At 45.9% G+C, this 11,506-nt stretch overlaps 1 protein-coding gene across 2 annotated transcripts in view; it reads right to left on the bottom strand.

The window, feature by feature from the left end:
- KLHDC8B (kelch domain containing 8B) overlaps positions 1-9,233 on the bottom strand; it is a 30,087-nt gene extending 20,854 nt beyond the window's left edge. Inside the window, exon 1 of one of the 2 annotated variants that reach the window (XM_060239357.1) lies at positions 9,140-9,233. The gene's annotated coding sequence lies outside the window, so the exon portion shown is untranslated. The remainder of the gene's footprint in view (positions 1-9,139) is intronic. The other variant, XM_060239356.1, reaches the window with a different exon arrangement.
- Between the last annotated feature and the right edge of the window lie 2,273 nt (positions 9,234-11,506).

Raw genomic sequence — 11,506 nt, forward strand, 5'->3', positions numbered from 1 at the left:
ATCTCTGGCAAAGATGAGGCTACTGATAGATATATACGCATGCATGAATCGACTCTTGGCACCAAAACACTTATGACATCTTTTTTTTTTTTTTTTAAAGTAAATTGTATATGTGCACAGCCCTGATTAAAATTAAGGATATGAGGAAAGGAAAGGGTGTGGGGGGGAACTGCTTGAATTCTACCAATCAAAAGCTCCCTGCTCTATCGGGAAAGAGAAGTGCCCTTTAACAAACCATCTTGTTTTTTCCAAACACAGCATAAGAAACGTAGTTTCAATCAGTGAAGCCAAGCAGGGCTTGAAGGATTAATGTCCCTCCCCCCCCCCCATTTCTTCTTCTTTTTTTGCCATTTTTGTGTTTTTATGTGCATGTGTGCATCTGGAAGTCATGGCGACCTCTGGTGACTGATCCCTACTGGAGGATATTCAGGGAGGTGGCTGAATAAAGCCTGCCCCTGCCTCCTGACTGCTTGTATTCCAAGGTCTCTCATCCAAGTAATTGCCAGAGTCGACCCTGCTTAACTTCGGAGATCAGCTGAGATCCGCCTTGCTTTGACTATCCAGGTTAAGACTAACCCTCCCCACTTCTTGTGGAGACCAGATCCAAACTGCAACTGCAGTTCCATTTATCCTTTTACAGATTGACAAGAATCAGTGATCTTTGTAGTGTTTTGCACTGAGTGTCACATGTATGACTATCTGCCCAAAGGACAGAAGTCTTGGGTGTGTCCTCGATGCAAGGAGCTCCTGGTCCTCAGGGAACGAGTTCGTACCCTTGAGGCGGAGGTGACTGCCCTGGAGAAGCAGAGATGGTCAGTGAGGCACTCAGGGAAGACTCTCAGGGGCGTATTAGATGAGCCCCGCTCTGAACGTGGCAGCCCCGTTGCTGCCAGGGAGCGTGAGGGTCGAGAGGGAGCAGGGCACCGTGCTGTGGATGAGGGGAATGCGCCCTTAGAAGGGACTTCTTCTTCAGTTGGTGAGCAGGAATCCTTTCGCGCCAAGGAACCATCCCTGGGCAGGGAGAGAGGGGGGGTCTTGGTAGTTGGTGATTCGATCCTTAGGCAAGTAGATAGCTGGGTGACAAAACCGCATACTGACCGTATGGTGACTTGCCTGCCTGGTGCGAAGGTAGCAGACATTACGCAAGTTGTAGATAGGCTGATAGACAGTGCTGGGGAGGAGCCAGTGGTCGTGGTGCATGTTGGCACCACAGATATGGGGAAATGCAGTTGTGAGGTCCTGGAGGAAAAATTTAGGCTGCTAGGCAGGAGACTTAAGGCCAGGACCTCCAAGGTAGCCTTCTCAGAAGTGCTACCTGTTCCACGTGCAGGGCAGGAGAGACAGGAACAAATTAGAAGTCTCAATGTGTGGATGAGACGATGGTGTAAGGAGGAAGGCTTTAAGTTTGTTAGGCACTGGGATGCTTTCTGGAACAAGCGGGAGCTGTACAAAAGAGATGGTTTCCACTTGTCCCCAGATGGAACCACGCTGCTGGCGCTTAAAATCAAAAAGGTGGCAGAGCAGTTTTTAAACTAAATCTTAGTGGAAAGCCGATAGGAGATGAAATGTCTCTGGTTTGGGAGGACTCATCTCAAAAAGATGAAGGGTTAGCTGTTACTTTTCTACCGGGTAATGGATCTGAGTTGTCCACTGTGATGGTGACAAACAGTATGGACTGTCTGCCAAAGTCTCGAGGTGGCAGGAGGAAGGTTGTGGGCCTAGCTTGCCTGGGAAATTATAGATGTTTGTATACAAATGCTAGAAGTGTTTGAAGTAAAATTGGTGAATTGGAATGTTTAGTGTTTGGAGAAAACATAGACATTGTGGGAATTTCAGAAACTTGGTGGAATGAGGAGAATCAGTGGGACACGATGATTCCTGGATATAAGTTATATCGGAAGGATAGGGAGGGAAGGGTTGGAGGTGGGGTGGCTCTGTATGTCAGAGAGAATCTAACAGAGGTCTGAGAGGAGCAGAGCAGCTCTGATAGCTGAGACAGCTGGAGAAATTGCTGAGAATTTCTGAGTTTTGAAGGACTTCATTCTAAGGTTTGTGGGGCTGCCTAAAATTCTAAGGTGTGATAGCTGGGGAACTGCTCTTTGTTTGGTTGACTGGCCTAAGGGTGAAAGAGATTGAGAGTGATTGCTGCTGATTGCTGAGGAGTGCCTCTGCTCCACCTCTTTGCATTTTAAGCTGCGCCTTGCCAAAGGCTGAGCACATCTCACAGAGGTCTGAGAGGAGCAGAGCAGCTCTGATAGCTGAGACAGCTGGAGAAATTGCTGAAAATTTCTGAGTTTTGAAGGACTTCATTCTAAGGTTTGTGGAGCTGCCTAAAATTCTAAGGTGTGATAGCTGGGGAACTGCTCTTTGTTTGGTTGACTGCTCTTTGTTTGGTTGACTGGCCTAAGGGTGAAAGAGATTTATATATATATATATATATATATATATATATATATATATATATATATATATAATGAAGATAGAATGCCAGCAGGGGGGTGGGGGCTTTCCAGTGTTTTGCACTGACTGTCACATGAATGACTATCTGCCCAAAGGACAGAAGTCTTGGGTGTGTGCTCGATGCAAGGAGCTCCTGGTCCTCAGGGAACGAGTTCGTACCCTTGAGGCCGAGGTGACTGCCCTGGAGAAGCAGAGACGGTCAGTTAAGCACTTGGGAAAGACTCTCGGGGGCGTATTAGATGAGCCCCGCTCTGAACGTAGCAGCCCCGTTGCTGCCAGAGAGCGTGAGGGTCGAGAGGGAACAGGGCACCGGGCTGAGGACAAGGGGAATGCACCCTTAGAAGGGACCTCTTCTTCGGTTGGTGAGCGGGTATCCTTTCGCGCCAAGGAACCATCCCTGAGCAGGGGGAGAGGGGGGGCTTTGGTAGTTGGTGATTCGATCCTTAGGCAAGTAGACAGCTGGGTGGCGAAACCGCGTACTGACCGTATGGTGACTTGCCTGCCTGGTGCGAAGGTAGCGGACATTACGCAAGTTGTAGTAGATAGACAGTGCTGGGGAGGAGCCTGTGGTCGTGGTGCATGTTGGCACCAACGATGTGGGGAAATGCAGTCGTGAGGTCCTGGAGGAAAAATTTAGGCTGCTAGGCGGGAGACTTAAGGCCAGGACCTCCAAGGTAGCCTTCTCAGAAGTGCTACCTGTTCCACGTGCAGGGCAGGAGAGACAGGCACAAATTAGAAGTCTCAATGTGTGGATGAGACGATGGTGTAAGGAGGAAGGCTTTAAGTTTGTTAGGCACTGGGATGCTTTCTGGAACAAGCGGGAGCTGTACAAAAGAGACGGTCTCCACTAGTCCCCGGATGGAACCAGGCTGCTGGCGCTTAAAATCAAAAAGGTGGCAGAGCAGTTTTTAAACTAAATCTTGGTGGAAAGCCGACAGGAGATGAAATGTCTCTGGTTCGGGAGGACTCGTCTCAAAGAGATGAAGGGTTAGCTGCTATTTTTCTACCGGGTAATGGACCAGAGTTGTCCACTGTGAAGGTGACAAACAATATGGACTGTCTGCCAGAGTCTCGAGGCGGCAGGAGGAAGGTGGCGGGCCTAGCTCGCCTGGGAAATTATAGATGTTTGTATGCAAATGCTAGAAGTGTTTGAAGTAAAATTGGTGAATTGGAATGTTTAGTGTTGGGAGAAAACATAGACATTGTGGGAATTTAAGAAACTTGGTGGAATGAGGAGAATCAGTGGGACACGGTGATTCCTGGATATAAGCTATATCGGAAGGATAGGGAGGGAAGGGTTGGAGGTGGGGTGGCTCTGTATGTCAGAGAGGATATACGGTCCAGTAAGACTGAGATCAGAGAATTAGATTCACTTTTAGAAATGCTTTGCGTTGAAATAGAGGGCCCAAAAGGAAATTTAACTATGGGAGTTTGTTATTGCCCACCAAATCAAAAGAGAGAGGACGATTATAATATGATGGAAGGCTTAAAGATAGCAGCTAAACGTAAAAACTGTGTTGTAATAGGTCATTTTAACTACCCGCAGATTGATTGGGTCAATATGTGTTCTGGTCGAGAGAAAGAGATTGAGTTTCTTGATGCTCTCAATGACTGTGCTATGGAGCAGATGGTCTCAGAACCTACCAGGGGTGGGGCGATCCTGGATTTGGTCCTAAGTAATGCCCAAGACTTGGTGAGAGATGTAAAAGTGATTGCGCCACTTGGGAGCAGTGACCATAATGTTATTGATTTCACCGTTTGTATAAATAGAGAGTTGTCCAAAAAGACCGCCACAACCACGTTTAACTTTAAAAGGGGTAAATACACTGAGATGAGGAGGCATGTGAGGAAGAAACTGAAAAAAAAGGTACATACGGTCAAAACCTTTGGGGAAGCTTGGATGCTATTTAAAACTATAATCCTAGAAGCTCAGATAAAATACATACCACAAGTTAGGAAAGGCACAAACAGGCATAAGAAAAGGCCTGCGTGGTTAACAAACAAAGTAATGGAAGCTGTAAAAGGTAAGAAGGACTCCTTTAAGCGGTGGAAAACCAGTCCAAGTGAGATTAGTAAAAGGGAACACAGGCTGTGGCAAATCAAATGCAAGACTGTGATCAGGCAGGCAAAAAGGGACTATGAGGAGCATATTGCAAAAAACATAAAGACCAACAATAAAAATTTCTTCAAATATATTAGAAGTAGAAAACCAGCCAGGGAGGCAGTGGGGCCCTTGGATGACCATGGGGTAAAAGGATTACTGAAGGAGGATAGGGAAATGGCTGAGAAGCTAAATGAATTTTTTGCCTCCGTCTTCACTGTGGAAGATGAGAACTTTTTGCCCGCCCCAGAACCACTAATTTTGGAAGGGGTATTGAAAGACCTGAGTCAGATTGAGGTGACAAAAGAGGAGGTCCTACAACTGATAGACAAATTAAAAACTAATAAGTCACCGGGTCCGGATGGCATACATCCGAGAGTTCTGAAAGAACTCAAAGTTGAACTTGTGGATCTTCTAACAAAAATCTGTAATCTTTCATTGAAATCTGCCTCCGTTCCTGAGGACTGGAAGGTAGCAAATGTCACCCCCATCTTTAAAAAAGGTTCCAGAGGAGACCTGGGAAATTACAGGCCAGTCAGTCTGACTTCAATACCGGGAAAGTTGGTAGAAACCATTATCAAGGACAGAATGAGTAGGCACATTGATGAACACGGGTTATTGAGGAAGACTCAGCATAGGTTCTGCAAGGGAAGATCTTGCCTCACTAACCTGTTACATTTCTTTGAGGGGGTGAACAAACATGTGGACAAAGGAGACCCAATGGATGTTGTTTACCTTGACTTCCAGAAAGCTTTTGATAAAGTTCCTCATCAAAGGCTCCTTAGAAAGCTCGAGAGTCATGGAGTAAAAGGACAGGTCCTCTTGTGGATCAAAAACTGGCTGATTAATAGGAAGTAGAGAGTGAGTATAAATGGGCAGTCTTCTCAGTGGAGGACGGTAAGCAGTGGGGAGCCACAGGGCTCGGTACTGGGTCCCATGCTCTTTAACTTGTTCATAAATGATTTGGAGTTGGGAGTGAGCACTGAAGTGGCCAAGTTTGCAGATGACACTAAATCGTTCAGGGTGGTGAGAACCAGAGAGGATTGTGAGGCACTCCAAAGGGATCTGTTGAGGCTGGGTGAGTGGGCGTCAACGTGGCAGATGAGGTTCAATGTGGCCAAGTGCAAAATAATACACATTGGGTCCAAAAATCCTAGCTATAAATGCAAGTTGATGGGGTGTGAACTGGCAGAGATTGACCAAGAGAGAGATCTTGGGGTCGTGGTAGATAACTCAATGAAAATGTCAAGACAGTGTGCGTTTGCAATAAAAAAGGCCAACGCCATGCTGGGAATTATTAGGAAGGGAATTGAAAACAAATCAGCCAGTATCATAATGCCCCTGTATAAATTGATGGTGCGGTCTCATTTGGAGTACTGTGTGCAGTTCTGGTCGCCGCACCTCAAAAAGGATATTATAGCATTGGAGAAAGTCCAGAAAAGGGCAACTAGAATGATTAAAGGGTTGGAACACTTTCCCTATGAAGAAAGGTTGAAACGCTTGGGGATCTTTAGGTTGGAGAAACGTCGCCTACGGGGTGACATGATAGAGGTTTAAAAGATATATAAAAATATATATATTTTGGCCACTGTGTGACACAGAGTGTTGGACTTCTCTTATGTTCTTATGTTTGTTGCCTGTTTTGGACTCCAGTCCTACTCTGGCTAGGCAAAGAAATGGACCCCTTGGGAAGACCAAGGCTTTGTGTGTTGTTTTTGATTTGTTATTGTTGTACACTTTTCTGTTGGAATAGGTATGAATTATAATGAGTCTATAATAAAATTTGATTTATAAGTTTTAAAAAAAGGCTTTGTTGTGTAAGGACTTGTCTCTTTACTTCCTAAGAGTCAGTGTTTGCATGAAGGGTTACCAACTTTCTTTGCTACCATCAGCTGCTGTGCTTTTAGCAGTTGCATAATGTGCAGATGTTGATACTAGCAGGTCAGATAATGTGCATTCTTTCACTACTGTGAACAGCTGATTTATGTGCACCAACCTTCTACTAGGGCTCCAGGAGAAGGCCAGACCACTTCACTTCACTCATGCAGATTGGGTTGCCAGTTGATCAGGATAAAGGCCCCTTGCTGAAGGGGTCACCAGTTTGATGTAGTGGTTAAGTGCACGGACTCTTATCTGGGAGAACCGAATTTGATCCCCCACTCCTCCACTTGCAGCTGCTGGAATGGTCTTGGGTCAGCCATAGCTCTTGCAGGAGTTGTCCTTGAAAGGGCAGCTGCTGTGAGAGCTCTCTCAGCCCCACCCACCTCACAGGGTATCTGTTGTGGGGGGAGAAGATATAGGAGATTGTAAGCTGCTCTGAGTCTCTGAGAGAAAGGTCGAGGTATAAATCTGCAGTCTTCTTCACTGAGGCCCAAGCAAAGTCAACTTTCAAGCCACTGATTATGAAATCAGGATGAAGATAAAGAACAGAGAGCCACAGCAGCAGCTGTCTTTTGAGATTCAGGAAGGAAAGTGAAACAGGTGTTGGTCCAGCTCACCTGCCTTACATGTGGCCACGTAGTCCAGTTAAGAGACCCAGTCCCTTCTTCCTCTGCTCTGTGCTTTTAATTTGTGGCTGGCCCTCTGAGTACAATAAATCCCCGCTTTAAATCTTGTCAGCAGCTAAGGCCTCTACAGCTCATTTATCTTCCCCCTCACAAAATTAGAAGCTTTAGTAGTTTAATAGCTGAGAGCTGCATAATTTAGTAATGAATGCATAAAATATTGATAAGAAGGTCCCCAGATCAGGAATAGCTTTTGGCTCTGTGGGGAGGCCTTTCAACACTCTTTAGGAAGAGGCAGAGGGAAGAAAATGTACCTTTTCTGCCATGCTCAGCACCCAGGGGAAACTTGGCAGATGTGGGCTGAGAGTTGCAGTAAAAGCAGGAATTTTATCTGCAGGCAACATTAACGCTCGTATAGCATTTACACAGTGGACGGCTCTTGACACTGGAACTGCCTGCAGTTTGGGTTTAAAGTTGTGCCAGGGTCGTGGCTGTCATTGTGAGGAATTAGAGCTTAGTAGGTCCTACACAAGAGGGCCATAAACCAGGACGCTGGAAAGATTTAGTTAAGAGATCAAGGGGTCTAGGGACTAAGGGGTTCAAGACCGTAGCTCACCATTTACAGAGCATACACTGGCACATTCTGCAGGTATTGCATTGGTTGCAAAAGCTAGGGTTGCTTCTTGCCCCAAAGATGGCATGCATTTTCAATTCAAACAGGAGGTAAGAAATGTATTAATGTGTAAAGTGTGGTAGGAAGGATTTATTTATTTTTACAAAACCCAGAAAATGCAGTAAAGAAGGTTAAAGCCACCCTCATTTGTTCCTGTTGTTTGAAACTTTTTTTTTTAGCATCTTCTCCTTTCTGTATTGGTGTTCTGTAATACAGAAATGAGCCAGGCAAGAAAACAATGTTTTGCATGACGATGCCTTATACTGAGACAGGTATATTGAAGTCAGTGTTGTCTACTCTGACTGGCAGCTGCTCTCCAGAGTCTCAGGATACAGACTTTTACGCCTGTTATCTGATCCATTTTTAGCTAGAGATGCTAAGGATTGAAACTGGGACCTTCCCTATACAAAGCAGAGGCTCTACCAATTAGTCATGGTCCCTCCCCTTTGGGAGGAGTCGTTTTTCAGTAGAAGAGCCTCGGCTCTGCATGCAGATGGTCTCAGGTTCAATCCCTGGCATCTCCAATTTAAATAGCCAGGTAGTAGGTGATGGGAGAGACCTCTACCTGAGACCCTGGAGCACTGCTGCCAGTCAGAGAAGACAATACTAATGGTCTGATTCAGTATAAGGCAGCTTCATGTGCGTCCACGTGTGCTCCGACAAATAATGGAGAGCACAACGTGGCAGAGGAGAGAAGATTTAGCTCTCCTTACCCATACACACCATTTCCAGTTTAAAAAAAACCAGGGACACTCATTCCTGCTTAAATGCAAATGGAAGACACATGTGAAGAAGGACCGTAGAAGACTGTGGATTTATACCCCGTCCTCTCTGAATCAGAGTCTCAGAGCGGCTTACAATCTTCTTTATCTTCTTCCCCCACAACAGACACCCTGCGAGGCGGTTGGGGCAGAGAGAGCTCTTGCAGCAGCTGCCCTTTCAATGACAACTCTGCAAGAGCTATGACTGACCTAAGGCCATTCCAGCAGCTGCAAGTGGAGGAGTGGAAAGTCAAACCCGGTTCTCCCAGATAAGAGTCTGCACACTTAACCAGTACACCAAACTGGCTCTCTAGGATGGAGGAGCTGTGACTCCATGGATGAGCATCCACTTGATATGCAAAAGGTTTCAAGTTCAAAACATCTGATTGATAGGAGATGTGAAAAGCCTCTGCCTGAGATCCTGAAGAGCTGCTACTCGTAGGAGTAGGCAAACTTGATGGATCAAAGGACTGACACATAATGCAGAGGTTTTCATGTGCCCATCATGTCTAGTCTGGCCCTGATTCTACACAACTGTATAAAGAATAAGATCATAAATGGTTAAAGGATGGGAAGGAGGATTTGCATTGAAAATGCCATACAAAAATTTCTGAGCAGCCAAAAGACCAGAGGCTCTTACCTGGATAATAAACTTGTTCACGCTGGAAAAGATGCATAGTCAAAGAGGTCAGATCCCTCCAAGAAAAAACAGCTGCAGGCTGTGATGTTATCCTGTTAAGAAAAAAATAACATAAATAATGTCCTTTTTTTAAAAAAAAGATAGAAATGATCATGTGGAAACTGATCCTTTGGAAGCCAGTTCTGGTGATGGAAGGAGGTGGGAAGAACAGTTCAGTGGCACAGACCAATGTTCCCTCTAAGCTGCAGTCTTGTGAGCAAAAATTCTACTTTGTGAGCTACTGGTATTAAAGTTGTGAGTTACTGCATAAATTAGTGTGCTCTGGGGTAATCCTTCCTGAGCTAAGACAAAAATGTGTGAACTGGAGGATAAAAATCTGTGAGCTACCTCAGCTTAGAGCAGGGATGTCAAACATGTGGCCTGGGGGCCAAATCAGGCCCTTGGAGGGCTCCTATCAGGCCCCTGAGCAACTGGCTATCATCTGCTTCCTTCTCCCTCTCTTTTGCTTCCTTCTGCATAACAGTTTGCTTTGCAAGGCTTGCTCAATTGCACAGGAGCTACAGAGAAAAACCCCTCTATTTTCTCCATTGGCTGAGGCTCCTCCCTTGGGGAGGACAGGGGGAGAGGCAGAGCTTGCTTTGCTGGACTCTCTCAATCACACAGCTACTGAGCCATGCCTCTCTTCCTTCTACTGGCTGAGGCTCCCCGCCCCCCCCCCCCCGGCCCCTGAGGAAGGAAAGAGTCAGAGCTTCCTTTGTCCAGTTCCCTGGATCCCTTGAGAGAAATACAAATCAAGCACCTTTAAGACCAATGAGTGCTAATGTTTTAAAGCATGTTTTACATTTTTTTTAAAAAAAAACCTTTGTTTTTGTCTGTGTCCTTTATAAAGTTTATATCTCTGCTACCTACTCTTAAATAGGCACACACATGACCCAGCCTAACAAGGCCTAGCCCGACAAGATGACCCTGGGGATCCCTTCCAACTCTATTATTCTAACCTAACTTGCAAGGCTGTTGTGAGGACCAGAACACAAAGTAGGTGAAGGGCTCTGAATGCCAAGCACACTATACAATTGCCAAGCACTGCAATGAAACATTTGGAGGAAAGAGAATCACACGCTTTGAACACTCACGTTTCCGCCAAGGATTCATTTTTGCTGCTGTCTACCTTGCCGAGAAGGGCTGAGCCAATGCTTGGCTCTGGGTCAAATAGCCTTTAAGCAACTTAGTAGCAGAAATGCAGCATCTGCTGCACAGATGTCCAGGAGTTCCCACCCCCCAATCCAGCCCCATGAGGTCCTTCAGCCTGCATCGATCTTCAGTCCGCTTGGAATGCCCCCTCCACACACTGTCGGCAGAGTAGAGCCAAATGGCTAAGCATGCATGCGTCTGGACAAAGTACCCAGCCACCTTTCCCTTGATCTAATGCAGAGGCTTCCACTGCATTGCTAGAACTGCTTGCTCAGCATTCCCTAGCACCAGCTGCCCTGCAGTCCGACGAGAACGGCCAAGAGTTTTAAATTGGTCTCTGATTTTTTTTAAAAAACCCCCAAAACAAATAAATATTAAAAATGCAGCAGTGCTCTCATGAGGAAGAGTGTGCAGGGTGGCCAAATTAATGTGGTTGCTGGCACCTCAGCTGTCTTATCCCTTCAACAGAGACAGGAGGATTCAGCCCTAAGCTGACAGAAAATTCCTTTTTTATTAACTTGAGCCTGGTAAGCCAGACTTGATTTGAAGGCTCAGGTTTACAACAGGTAAAGGAAGGTCAAAAAGCTGCTTCTAGTCCGAGGGACACGCACAAAAGGAAAGACCCATGCCTGGCACCCATAACGGCTCTGCTAAGCTATGCAAACTAAGTCATGCCTAATGTATTCTGCTGCCAAAATCTGGGCTATATACAAATGTGAGATTTTATTTAATAGGAACATTTACATCCCACTCTTCCTTTGAGAAGCTCAGAGAGTCCCATAACATTCTTCCCTTCTACATTTTACCCTCAGGACAACCCTAAAAGGAGGGCTGGGCCGAGAAAGAGTGACGGGCTTCCAGGTCACCCAGCTAGCTTCATGGCAGAGTGGGGATATGAACATTTAACCCCCAGGTCCCAGCTCAAAACTGTAACTACTGCACTGGGCTGGTTTAATGAAAGAACTGTGAAAGCAAAGGCACAGAGCAGGGGTGGCCAAACTTGCTAAACACAAGAGCCACATCGAAAAAATGTTAGCTGTTTAACATGAACATCAGATGTTTGAGGGAGGGAGGAGAGAGAGGTGGAAAGAAAGCAACTTTAAATGCATTCTCCAAGCTATTGGCTGGCTTGGCTTGGAGAAGTGATTCAAAGAGACAAATGCCTTCTCCAAGTTG

This window comes from Heteronotia binoei, chromosome 5 (assembly GCF_032191835.1).
Source record: "Heteronotia binoei isolate CCM8104 ecotype False Entrance Well chromosome 5, APGP_CSIRO_Hbin_v1, whole genome shotgun sequence".
Lineage (NCBI taxonomy): Eukaryota > Metazoa > Chordata > Lepidosauria > Squamata > Gekkonidae > Heteronotia > Heteronotia binoei.